Source organism: Mastomys coucha, unplaced genomic scaffold (genome assembly GCF_008632895.1).
Source record: "Mastomys coucha isolate ucsf_1 unplaced genomic scaffold, UCSF_Mcou_1 pScaffold18, whole genome shotgun sequence".
Taxonomy (NCBI): Eukaryota; Metazoa; Chordata; class Mammalia; order Rodentia; family Muridae; genus Mastomys; species Mastomys coucha.
Window position 1 is genome coordinate 70,424,148 of NW_022196900.1, and position 14,463 is coordinate 70,438,610.

The following is a 14,463-nucleotide window of genomic DNA, read 5'->3' on the forward strand; positions in this document are numbered from 1 at the left end:
CTCTCTCTCTCTCTCTCTCTCTCTCTCTCTCTCTCTCTCTCTCTCTTTCTTTCTTTCTTTCTTTCTACTTACAGAAAGAGGCTCAATTTTAGGTATATGCCTATAGCCTTCAGATGTGGGAATTTTATCTTCTGGATCACCTTTGTAGAAAGGTGATAGTTTAAAGGCATCATTATTTTTTGGTGAACTAGTCCTTTGCCTGCACACACAGTCATCTTCATCCTTTACCCTACTCTGTGCCCTGAGTCTATGAAGTCTAAATTAGCATAAATGCCCCAACTTACTAACTTATCATGTCAAAATGACATGTAATTCCCAGAACTTCACTTTTAATAGATATATGTATTTATGTGTTTAGGGCACTTACTATAGCTAGCACATTTTAACCTTGCTTTTTAAACGGATATAGGTGTCTATTTTTCATTGCAGTATTTACACTGGTAATGTTTAATGTGTTTATTGATTTGTCTACATTTAAATCTACCAGCTTGTTGTTTAGTTTTCATTTGCTTTGGTTAGTGTTTTTCTTTCTTGTTTGTTTTGAATTCAAACTGAAATCATCATACCACAGCCTCTTGAATTCTCCGATTTCAGGCATGGACTACCACATACAGCCTAAAGAATTTTTTTCTCAGTTAATTTGAGGTTTTTATTTTGTTTCATTTGTTAGTGTATCAACTACAGCTCATTGTAGTGTTGCTTTGGGGCATATTTATGTCATAAATTGTGTTTCTATACCACAACCTCATTTCAAATGATGTTATAGTACCTCATGTACAGTATATGAATCTCACAATAATGCACTTCCCTATCTTCCCCTACTAACCTTTATGCTATTCTTGTTATAAACTGAATTTTCACATGTTTTGTAAATCCTATACTACATTGTTATTTTTTGTTTGAATGCTGCTAAACTCTGAAGGTTATTTAAATGGTAAGATAAGTTCTTAAATTTTTCTATATAGTTAAATAACAAAAATCTTAATTTTTTGCTCTTAACTTTGATGTGGTAGATGCATATTTCTACCCTCCTACCTAGTGTGCATTTCTTCTAACCAATGTGTTTCCTTTACTACCTCTATGAGGAATGAATCTATGAGTATTGACTTTTTAAAAAACCTTTTAGTCTAAAACAGTGAGTATGATATGCATGAGTATAGCTGCCTCTGTTTCCTGTGCTTAGGGGCTATTGAATTTCTTGGATAAGCAAGTTTATGTTTTTTTCCAAATGAAAAAAATTACACCTAGTTTTTCTTTGGGCATTCTTTTCTTGCTAGCTCCAACTCCTGTCTCTAAATGGAAATCATTCTAGTTATCTTGTGTCCCACAAATGCCTTGTAGGTAGAGAGATTGGGCTAATTTTCCTCTCTGTATTTCTTTCCAACTAGTGTTTATGGCCACATTACTGTCTTTACAGTTGTACTGGTCTTTTCATCTGTAATGTTGTTTTCATCCAATATTTGTATTGATTTCGTATTTCCATATATTCTAGTGTTCTCTGAAAGTTTGATTGTGATATGTGTGTGTGTGTGTGTGTGTGTGTGTGTGTGTGTCTGTATCTTTCAAATCACAGCGAATCCAGAAATAACTGTTGTAATGAAAGTTTCTGATAATTTTGCCATCTGTGCCAGTATGAATTTTGTTTCTAAAGGACTTCTTACATTGTAATGAAAAATGTTTTCTTCCTTCCTTTTGTGGCATAGTATTTTTTAAGTATATGCAATCACTTATTGGGTAGCTTAACTCTATACTGTTGGGTAATGGGTATTTCTTGTTTGTTTGTTTTTTTCTCCGAGACAGGGTTTCTCGGTGTAGTCCTGGCTGTCCTGGAACTCACTCTATAGACCAGGCTGGACTCAAACTCAGAAATCCACCTGCCTCTGCCTCCCAAGTGCTGGGATTAAAGGCATGCACCACCACCGCCCGGCGGGCATTTCTTTACTCACAATATTCTTAAACTTTTTACTGAGATACAGTTATGTGACCTGAAAACAGTTTCAGACTTCAAGTTCTGCTTTTAGATTTATTGAGTGAACAACAATATGTTCTTAGACTGAATTTTCACCTCTACTGAGGCAAGAAGTCCCTTCTGAGTGTTTTCTTCACAAACCCTATGAATTGAAGGGTTTCTGTTTTAACTATTGGAATGTGGACTGTTTAATAAGCTCTACCTTCTGTAGTTCATCAAGGTATCCCTGAACCCAGGGAAGTTTGCTCATGTTTAAGAGTTAATTGATGCTCTGCTTAACTTTCAGAAAGAATTATTGGCAAAAAAAATCATTTCTTCTTAGTTGCTCTGTCTTCCCCTGTTCTCTGACCTTCAAAGTCCAGCTGAGTGTCTATACTTTCAGCCCATCTCCATTTGGAGAGTATATTAGCTTCTGTTTGTATTTCTCTATCCATGTACCATGCTGGAAACTATTCTGACATCAGCTAGGGAACTCTTAGGACTCAACCAATTAATTTTATGTCGTATAGAATTCACTGACATCCATTGTCTTATGTTTTATAATGTTTTTATTAAATTATTTTATTTATTTACATCCCAAAAGTTGCTACCCTTCCAGCCACCCCTCCCCGAGTTCTTCATTCCATCCACCTCCTTCCACCTCTAAGAGGGTACTCCCCCATACTCTCACACACACACACACACACACACACACACACACACACACACACACAAACACCCTCACCCCCACCAGTATCCCTCTTTGATGGTACATCAAGTTTCCACAGGATTAAGTGCATTCTCTCCCACTGAGGCCATACAAGGCAGTCCTTTGCCACACAATGCTCAGGGCCAAGAACTAGTTGATGTTCACTCCTTAATTTTTGGCTTAGTATCTGGGAGTTCTTGAGGGATCTGGGTTAGTTGACACTGTTGTTCTTCCTATGGAGTTGCAATCCTCCTCAGCTCATTAAATCCTTCCCCTAACTTTTCCATATTGATCCATAATCGCAATCCAATGGTTGACTATAAGTATCTGCATTTTTCTCAGTCAGTTGCTGGTAGAGCCTCTCAGAGGACTACAAAACAATTTTTCATTCATTTCTTCTGTTTTTGTGTCCTTGTTTTGTTTGGGGAGCACTCTTGTTGCATATGAAGGAATGAGTCTGAACTCCCTTATTCTGTCTCAGCCCAAAATGAGAAATCCTTCAAAATTCTTTATCATGGCATCATAAACTCATTCTGGTAGAAACTTCCAATTACAATTTTGTATTCACTCCCTTCTAACCTCTCATACTCATGTTCTCTGCTGGAACACTGCATACACCATTGTACATCACACTTCCATGTTCTTCTTCCACAGAGGTCATAAGCACTCACTATCACCTTCTGACTGGCTCCTGATCATTCTTCAACATCTGATACCATTTCTCACTCATCCTTCCACTCCTAAGCCAGGTCATGAGTTTTATATCTCAATATCAGGATTATTTTTATTCTCAAAGCTGTACTTAAAGGAGCCATGGATATGCATTATAATATGCTATGGAAGTATTAGCAAATGTTAGCCTAAGCAAAATTTAAAATTTTCTTACTTCATCTCTTCTTAGGTTCCAGGTGCATCATTAGTCTTTGAGAATGGAAGTGATAGTGGTGAGAAAACTGAGGCTCAGTATAGATTGTTTTTAAAATAAGATCTCTGTATGTAGCCTAGACTTCGATAGAGCTTATGATTATCCTACAGCTTCCCAGACTTCCTTTTGTCAGATAAAAACATACTATTTGTGGATTGTTATGCAGTGGGTAGACTAAAATGTGCTGAAGGCCTTCCTTGTAGACAGTAGAAATCAGTATGTCAGAGAGCTATGTTTGCAGCCCAAGGCTTTCCCTTCCTTCATTTTGTGACATTGTTCAAGTGATTTTCTAACTATAAATCTTTCCACATCCTAACAGTTTAGAGGTTGATCTCATGAAACCTAGTTGGACTATCTGTCTCCTTATCTACTGCCTACCATGACTGCATCACCCTTCCTTGAGATCTTAGGGAAAACTTACAGCCTCCCAGAACAAATTTCAGCACTATCTTGTTTTATGTTCTTTCCTTTAATGACCCGCTGGGTCATTAAATATGAGAGTCCCCCATCAGTTTTGTGTGATCTCTTCTGGCTAGCCTAGCCCACTATATAGTCTTTAATCCTTCTTTCCTGTGGTTCTTGCTTTTATAGCTGCCTTTAGATCAGAAATCTGTGGTTATTTCCTTATCCTCCTCTTTCTCCTTTCCCACTCATGTGGTTAGCACCATTAGTTCTGCTTGCTTTTATTCACTTAATATTGTTTCAACCAGGCATCTCTTTCCTCTACCCCTAAAAGTGTAGGTGTTATTATTCTTTTACTTAAAATAATTCAAAATTAGGACAATTAAACTAATTTATTTGCCCAGGGACTGGGCAATTAATAAATGCCTGATCCATAACCAACACCTACATTCTAACAGGCTTATTTCCTTATTTCTAATTGAATGAATAAATGAATGGATGCACTTGGGAAATTACTATGACTTCCTAAACTTCCACTATTTCTTACTTGACAGAAACATAGCATGCCCCAACTACAATTTTACTTTGTTTCATGGCACAATAATTTTGTTTAACTAAAAAATAAGCAAAGTCCAGATGTCCCCGGCAGGATGCCTGTCAGTAAAGTCCTACCAGTGTCTTTGCACATGCTGAGTAGCCCCCAAGAACCTGCTTGTCCTTCTCTCCCTGGTAGCAGCTGTAAACCTGGAAGCCCCTGCCAAGTCAAAGTCTGACAGAACAGACTGTTCTTAGCCTCCTCCCCGAAACCCTTTAGGAGGCTGCTATTTGCATCATCTTTTATGCATAATTGGGATAATTTATCTACATGACAACAGAAGTGGTACTGTGGGGTTTTTCAATTATTGGAATTATTTGGCCTTTGTAGAAATATGAAGGAGAATCGTTAAAATTTGTTATCACATTGAGTTATTTCAGTCTCAGGAACTTCTCATTGGGTATTTAACATTCTAAAACAGCATCTATATAGCTGATCATATTTATTTAGAATACACACACATACACAACAACAGCAGTAACAACAGACGTTATTTGCTTTTTTGTTTGTCACTCTCTTTTAAAGCTCTTTACTAATTCCTTACTTTGTGCTATGGTTGTCTGGCTCCTGTTCAACTCTCCAGTCTCATTCTGCACTTCTTCTCTCTATTTTATCTTCCACTCCAAGTGAACTAACTGCTCACTAGGTCTCAAATATACTTTTATATGTTCTCAACTATGTGTGATGTTCTTCATAATGTATCCATTTATCAACTCTTAGTCATTATTAAATACCACAATCAGGTGTCAACCATTCTCCAGCCTTCTTTGTTTACCACCTTGACTTTAAGACTGACCATTCTTCTGCACACACTTTGTTATTTCTGGTGCTATTGCACTTTATGGAGTTCATTGTGTCACTTGCATTGTTTGACTAAGGTTGTTTCTGGCTATGTGTTTGTAATTCAAGAAATCTTTGTTGCTGAAGTCTGCTTCCAATGAACATTGTTAGTGATCCATGCATTTCATGACAAGAACTGAAGGACACATGGAGGGTTGTTGAGGAGACTAAGAATGATAGCAAGTAATTTCTCAAGATTACATTGTGTGTTTGATGGAATTTCTCCATTGTCAAGTCCTTGTCTTTGCCAAATATGAGGGATTTACTTTGCAGGATTTTTTTTTTTTTGTTTTTCGAGACAGGGTTTCTCTGTGTAGCCTCGGCTGTCCTGGAACTCACTCTGTAGACCAGGCTGGCCTCGAACTCAGAAATCTGCCTGCCTCTGCCTCCCAAGTGCTGGGATTAAAGGCGCGCACCACCACCGCCCGGCCTGTTTTAATATATTTATATATATTCTTCTAATGTACAAGTTAGGAACATGAAGTCTTAAGCCATATATGTTCTGAGTTTCCATACCATTCAACAGGCATACTGTTCACTATTGAGAAACCTATACATGATACATTGTATATTTCTAGATTTTCTCCTCAATATGATGAAGATAATGACAGAGACTATCTTGTGAGGTTCTTGTGAAGAACAGATAAATTATATCTATATAATTCCTAGAATGTGTATAAAATACGTAAGATGTATTGGGAAATGTCATCTAATAAGCTGAATAAGGACAGAGGAATCTAGCTTAATTCAGATTTCTGATGAGAAAGACAGTTTAGAAAGCATCGAATGGAAGTTAGGAATGAAATCTCCTAATGTGTTACACCAATGATCTTTTTTTATTAGATATTTTCTTTATTTACATGTCATATGATTTCTCTTTTCTCACTTGCCCCTCCAAAAACCAAACCAAACCAAAACAAAAAAACAAAAAACAACAAGAAGTAACCCCTGTTGCCTCCCCCTCCCCCTGCTTGCCACCCCACCATATCCCAATTATTGGCCCTGGCATTCCCCTACACTGGGGCACAGAACCTTCACAGGGCCAAGGGCCTCTCCTCCTGCTAATGACCGACTTTGCAATCCTCTGCTATACACATGCTGCCAGAGCAATCAGTCCCACTATGTGTACTCCTTAGTTTGTGTTTGAGTCCCTGGAAGCTCTGAGGGTACTAGTTAGTTCATATTGTTCATCCTAAGGGGCTGCAAACCCTTCAGCTCCTTTGGTCCTTTCTTTAACTCCTTCATTGGAGACCCTGTACTCAGTCCAATGGATGGCTGTGAGCCTCTACTTCTGTATTAGTCAGGTACTGTCAGAGCCTCTCAGGAAACAGCTATATCAGCTGGATTGTCCTTCCTTCAGTCTCTGCTCCATAGTTAGTGTCTGCAACTCCTTCCGTGGGTGTTTTGTTCCCCCTTTTAAGAAGGAATGAAATGTCCACATTTTGTTCTTCCTTCTTCTTGAGTTTTTTGTGGTTTGTGGGTTGTTCTTTGTGTATTCCCAAACTTCTGGGCTAATAACCACTTATCAGAGTGTGCATACCATATGTGTTCTTTTATGATTGGGTTACCTCACTCAAGATGATATTCTCCAGATCCATCCATGTCCCTAAGAATTTCATAAGTTCATTGTTTTTAAATAGCTGAGTAGTACTCCATTGTGTAGATTTACCACAATTTCTGTATCCATTCCTCTGTTGAGGGACATCTGGGTTGTTTCCAGTTTCTGGCTATTATAAATAAGGCTGCTGCTATGAACATGGTTGAGACCAATGATCTTTTAAGTGTGTATGTGTGTGTGTGTGTGTGTGTGTGTGTGTGTGTGTGTGATGGCATGTATGTGAAGGTCAGAAGACGACTTCCTGGTGTTGGTGTTCTCATTCCATCTGGGTTTGGGGCCCAGGAATCAAACAAGTTCCAAAGCTTGACAGCAATCCCTATATTGCCTATATTTGCTGAGACATCTTGACATCCCTGCATTTATATTCTTAACTGGACTCTAATGTTACTGAGTCCATAGGTAAAAGAAATCAAACAAAATCAAAAAGAGCTCAAGAGAGCCTATTCTACTCATGTTATTCCATGTGTATTCACAGCAATGACAATAGATATAGAACCAAAATGTAGACATGATTAGGGGTCATATTTCCTCTCCAACATGATCATCTTTCTAACATCTGTGTTGTGTAAATATTAAACAGTCTTCCCAGGGAGGTAATGAGCTCTCATCACTCTATGCAGTCAAATAGAATATTAGCAGCCACTTGGGAACTCAGATGCCTAGAGGAAGTTGAAACATGGAGAGGCCGGTTGAAACAGATGGGCTTTAGATGATTTATATATATGAGGCCAAAGAGTGAGAAGAAGAAGCATAGGAAATAGCAAATATTAAAGCTGGGATTATATATACATACCTTTCCCTGCATCTTGCTGGCTTCTGAGCTGGTTTTGTTGAGTTGCTCTGGTCTGTTTCTGTCTCTGTCTCTGTCTCTGTTTCTCTCTCTTTGCAGGCTTCACCTCATGTCTTGGACTCTGTACCTCTTTTCTTTGTTTATTAGAACCCCACCAGGTTGGTTTAGAGACGCCACAGTCTACTATGGTATGATTTTAACTCCTCACATCTTCAGTAATGCTGTTTCTAAGAAGACATTCTGAACTTTCAGTAATTAGGAATTCTGGTGTGCAGTTGAAATATATAGTGCACTTGTATTCGATTTTCTTTTCCTGGACTGACACTTTAACCTTGATGTGCTAAAACATTCAGAAAAGCTGGAAATATGTTTAGACTACTAATGAAGAGTTAGTAAAGAGTTACATCAGAACTGGATGTGGCTGTGCAAGCCTGTAATCTCAGCATCGAGAAGGTTAAGACAGAAGATAACTATCAGTTTTTGCACCTGGTATATCAATCGTATCTTCTGATTATGAGTTTAGATTTTCATCTATAGGATCCTCAAAGCCATTCTCTGATGTAACTACCTTTTTTTAAACAACATCTTAGTGTGTAGAACTCACAATTCTCCTCTCTCTCTATTTTTAATGTGTGCTTTATTTTACTGTTCAAAATGAACCTATGACTTTGTGATGCAGGAGACAGATAAATGATCCATCCGGTGGATTGTGTCTGACAGCAGTCTGGATAGCCATTGCATGACAATGGCTTGGGGACCTATTGGGAAATTTTCCATATTGAGCATCAAGGCAATTGAAAAAGTGATTTCTGAGGAAGGCATCCATTTAGAACCTTTGCTAAATGCTCTCACAGCTCCTCTCTGCAGCTGTATTTTTAGCTCCTATAGCCACTTAAGTTGAACATAATTAGAGGAAAACAATAGCTAAAGCACAAAACCACCATCTCAGCATTTTGCAAGGCGTGGATGGGGTTGGAGAGAAACAGCTGCCCACTGCTGCATTTATATTTAGAATCTACCTGGGGACAGTCTGATAGACAGAGCGAAGTTCTGCCCATTTGAATAGATGGAGATAAAACATACACATTATTTTATCAGCTTTAAAACTAATAACCTGTAATGTTACACATATATATCAGAGATAACTCCATTAAACATAAAATTCACTGAAAAAGACTCCATTTTATACAAAACTTATACTTACCATAAAACACTTTATAATTTTCATTTGAATCTTTATGGCCAAAAATAATTATTTTATTACTTGAATCCATGTTATTTTCTAATCCATTGTATCTCCTTACATTATGCATCCCTGTCTAAACAAATTTTATAAATTTCAAACTTCTTCGTAAATCAAATGCACATTTGATCATTGAAATTCTACCAACATTTAAACATGCAAATGATTTCCTGTTTTTCTTGCATATTGGGTTTGCACTTTGGGGTTGTTTTTCTGCATTCTTGTCCCCCATCATAATCAGACTTTTGTGCCAGGTTTTCATTTGTGTCTTACCACTGTTCAATTTTTAAATTACATATTTTTATTAATGTCTGTCTTCCCAATATACCATAAACTGAAATCAGAGAAATTCCTACATACATGTTTATTTTTCTCCTTCTACATCACCATTTCTTAGCAAAAATTTCTACACATAGTAGCTAAACATGTATTATTTTGAAATAGTGACCATATGAATTAATAGAGGTTTCAGAGTATTCTATAATACTAGTTTTATATATCACAGATTTTTTTTTGTAAGATATCAATAGGTGACACACACATAGATACTCTTTTGATCTAATTCTGCAGGTTTAACTATAAGGAAGCATTAATTTGTAATGAACCAGCCTATGTTTTTTGTCATTTATATTTTTCCAAGCAAAAATATATCATTTAGATTGTGTACTAACTAATCTTACAACAACAATCTCCATTTGTAAGTCACAAATTTTCATCTACTACCATCTTATTGTCAAGTAAGTTATTGGCCTTTGATTTAAAAACAAAAGTATCTTTGGTTTTTTGTTGTTGTTGTTATTGTTGTTGTTGTTTTGTTTTGTTTTGTTTTTACTCCTCATTCTCAAAGCAAGGATAAATATTTTAAAAACTGGAAATATTAGACATATTGAGTAATGCAGCTAAGCCATTGCTTTATTCATTGACCTTTGAGATCCAGTTTACAATGACATATTCTGATGTCATTGAGGCTCATTAAGAAACATTAAATTATACTAAGTATTTCAATGGAGGAGATTTAGTATGAAAGTTGTTATAATGTTGGAAGTCTAAATGAGAAAAAGGAGATCTCATAGGTAAACCAAGAATAATAATCACATGGAGCTGCTTTTACAGGTAGGATTAAGGATCAGTAAAGCAGTTGGAATTTTGTAAGCCTAAGAGAGTTGAACATCGCATCCAGACCTCTGAGGAGGGCTTATTAAGTGTCTATGGCCAGTACCACTGAGAGATCATGGACAGTCTTATTCTCGATGTGTTAGAAGCTCAAATTCAACCCAATAGCTATTTCTGAGGTTACAATTAATTAAAAACACAAAATGTCAAAGTATAAACTCTTCCTTCACTGCCTTCTAGTTTCTCTTATTATTGATAGTACCTGAAACAGTGCCAGACATCACAGACATCTGGGAAACAGAGCTATCAATATATGGAATAAAAGAAAGATAATAGGCATATTATTGACATAATCTATCCCTCTGGTCACTTACTACTTATACATTCTTACTATTACAACCTTCTATTTAAAACATATATCAATTTCATATTTCATCTTATAAGATGCAATCTACTTTTACATACATAGTCTCCTCAAAAGAAGAAAATAAAGATTCCCTCAGGAAAGATTTAAACTTGATAAAGATTGGACACCTGGGACTGGGACATCAAGTGGTCATGTGACCTGAGCTACCCATTGGGAACTGAGTCTCATCTAGTACATCAAGCCAGGCAAGAAAATCGGTTAGCCATTAACAAGTAAAAATAGTTTAAGAAATACAATGAGGAGCTGGAAAGATGATTCAGTGGTTAATAGTATTTGCTGTTCTTTAATAAAATATAGGATGGTTTTAGTTCTAACACTGACATGGTGAATCTCAGCCATCTATGTGTCCAGTTCTAGGGAATCTAACACCTACTTCTGGCCTCTATAGGAACCAGACATGAGTGTGGTGAACATGCATACATGTAAGCAAATGTTAAAACATGTTGTGTTGTATAGTTTTATGTCAGCTTGACACAAGCTAAAGTCATCTAAGAGGAGAGAATCACAAGAAAAAATGTCTCCATAAAATCAAGCTGTAGGCAAGCATTATGGCATTTTCTTCATTAGTGATTCAGGAGGGAGGGTCCCACCTTTTGTGGGTGGCTCCATCTCTGGGCTGGTGGTTGCAGGTTTTTATAAGAAAGTAAGCTGAGCAAGCCATGGGAAGCAAGCCATGTCACTCCTTGGCCTCTGCATCAGGTTCCTGCCTTGATGGAGTTCCTATCCTAACTTCCTTCAATGATGAATATTGATGTGGAAGTGTACATTCTCCCCAAGTTGCTTTGGCCATGTTTTTTTTTTAATTACAGCAGCAGTAACCCTAAGTAAGACACATTTAAATAAAAATAAAAATATTTTTTGTACAAAAGAAATATGTTGTCTAATGCTAAAGCAGATCTTAAAGGTGTGAGTACTTCCTGTGAACAACAGCCTGGATTTCTACAGCATCTTTTCTTGAAACATTGTTGCCTCTCTTTTAGTTTATTCTCTTACAAAACATATGAGGAACTGGCTTGTCAATCAGTAAAAGCTCCTGTCTCATTTATAAAGGATTCTGTATGACATCATGGCAGCAGTGAGATGCCAAGGTTTTGTATTCCCTCTAACAGAAGTGTCTCTGGGGATACAAAGTGAAAGAAAATCATTCCAGTCATCAAAACTTTTAGTAGCACTTCTAGTTGCCCACTTTGTTAGAAGACAGAGGTGGGCAGAAGTACATATCTTCTCTGAGTTATAGTCTAACTGTCAGAACTTTGAGTGAGCAGGATTCAAATAATTTTTTAAGGAAAACTAGTCAAGAGGTATGAAGATAGAATTTTATTGTGATGGACAAAGTGTGAATATACTTATTTCTATAAGAATATTAACCAAAAAGAACCTTCTGGAGAAAACATTCCCAGTAAACACCTTTAGGTAGAAATCTATATCCTTATATGTATATCTAAGTATTCCTTGATGATTAGGCAAGGAGGATGTTGAAGCAGAGATGGAGACTATTCAACATAACTACATAGGCTTTCCATGACACCCTAATCTTCCAGAAGTAGTGACCAGCAATAATTCTCTGATACAATATCATTCCATACTTGATGGCCATTTGATTACAATAGACTTCTATAATGAAAGGCCAATAAGTTATACTTAGTAGAATGTATATTTGCAATGAATTTGAATTTGCTTTCTACAGTTAGCGTTTCTGCCAATACCATTGCTTATAGGTTTATAAAACCTCTTATGCTCCTTTTGATATCTCTTACAGCATTCATCCTGATGAAAGAAACACATTTTTTAAAGACATAACAATAAGGGGATCACACATGTGGTCCATACTGATCATAGTGCAGACCTCTTTTTGCAAAAACAATCTGGCCTAGAGCTTTGTGGAATCTGAGGCTTAAGTTTCAGTTTTACTGCTAGTTGGCAAATCAAATATTTGTGATTCTCTTAGAAGATGCCATGTGTGCTTTTAAATAGTAATAGATGTATGGTACTGTTTCCCATATGGCCAGGATAGAGGCATCTGAGAAATCAAGGGTTGAAATGATATTGATTTTTCTTTTATTAAACTGAATAAACACAGAAAGCTTGTTTCTCAGCTTTATATCTTTGGCCTCTGTGGGCTTAGCTAGTCTTAGTTACTATAGTACATTAAAATAGAATACTAAAAGTCAAGGCAAAACTGCTGGCCATTTAGGGCTCCTCTTGCTGTAAATTGAATAAGCAACAAATCATACTTCTGTGTTGGTTGTGATGAAGTATTCCATTTACCAAGTGAAATTTGGATTGTTATGACACAGTGGGAAAAAGAAGTACTATGAGAGTGGCCAGGATTGTTTGGAGTGCCTTTTATTACTTCTGTTCCTGATAATAGAAGTTAGTGAGAAAATACAGCCTACCATTTAGAAATAAAGGTTTGAGTCATTTCAGTGGGTAAGATCATCAGAAAGCTAAGGTATTCACTCAGGCCAAAGGAGAAGGAGAATGTACAAGGATAAAAATAGAAGGTATAATTATCATTATACCACTGTGAACAGTTCACAAATACAGTAAATATGCATATCATCTGCCTTGCCTTTAAGAAATGTACATGTATAAGTTTACTGCTTCTCTCTTTCTTTTACCTTAATATTTTATATAAAGTTCCTTGTTTTGGGTCCATTATGTAGCCCTGGCTGTCCTGGAACTCACTCTGTAGACCAGGCTGGCCTTGAACTCATAGTGATCCTTCTTTCTCTGCAACACAAGTGCTTGGATTAATGGCATGAATCACTACCACCTGAATAGCTTCCAAGATGCCCAGGGCTTTGGGCATCTTGAATTTCACTGAAATAATAGGTTCCTAGGTTTTGATTATTTTGCCTCTCCTCTCCTGTCACTTTCTATGACTTGTAAGGCATCCCTGGCACTTGTAACTTTTTCTTCATGATCATGTTCTCTGCTCACCAATGTACTGTATGGTTAAAATGACCTATGGATGGAAAGTCAAAATGATCAAGATCTCTGCAGACTACATTGTGATGAAAAGCAGGAAGACTGAAATAATTCTACAAGAAGACAGGGATGATGTGTCAGGTAAAAGGTAACTGCTTCTTATGCTAACTGAAAGGGACATTTGCCAGATGAATAGCTTATACAAGTTGCCGTGAACTGTGTTGACATTCGCCAGTAAATATGTCATATCTGGGATGCTGACCAATCATCTTTGTTTATTTAAATTTATAGCATTTTATAGTCCCCCTCCAAGATTCATCCACTATTTCACTGGCCAAATAGGTAAGCTAAATGTGGAAGAGACTTGATTTAGCTTCAGTACACAAATCTCTTTTTTACTAAGCTTTTTAAAAGACAGACCCTGCCCCGCGTGTGTGCGCCTTCTCTCAGTTGGTCTGCCTGAGACCCTCTGAGCGTGAACTTTAGTTCCCCGCGCGGCCCCATCTCCACTCCGACAAGATGAAAGAAAAGATCATGAACCAGGAGAAACTCGCCAAACTGCAGGCACAAGTGCGCATTGGTGGAAAAGGAACTGCTCGTAGAAAGAAGAAGGTGGTTCACAGAACAGCCACAGCAGACAATAAAAAACTGCAGTTCTCTTTAAAGAAATTAGGGGCAAACAATATCTCTGGCATTGAAGAGGTGAACATGTTTACAAACCAAGGAACAGTGATCCATTTTAACAACCCTAAAGTTCAGGCATCTCTGGCAGCAAACACCTTCACCATTACAGGCCACGCTGAGACAAAGCAGCTGACAGAAATGCTTCCTAGCATCTTCAACCAGCTTGGTGTAGACAGTCTGACTAGTTTAAGGAGACTGGCTGAAGCTCTGCCCAAACAATCTGTGGATGGAAAAGCGC

At 37.2% G+C, this 14,463-nt stretch overlaps 1 protein-coding gene and 1 pseudogene across 8 annotated transcripts in view; both read left to right on the plus strand.

Moving 5' to 3' along the window:
• LOC116096412 (BEN domain-containing protein 5) overlaps positions 1-14,463 on the plus strand; it is a 1,197,642-nt gene that overhangs the window by 690,336 nt on the left and 492,843 nt on the right. The gene's annotated exons all lie outside the window — the stretch shown is intronic.
• The window catches only part of LOC116095224, a 38,330-nt pseudogene continuing 37,828 nt past the window's right edge, over positions 13,962-14,463 (plus strand).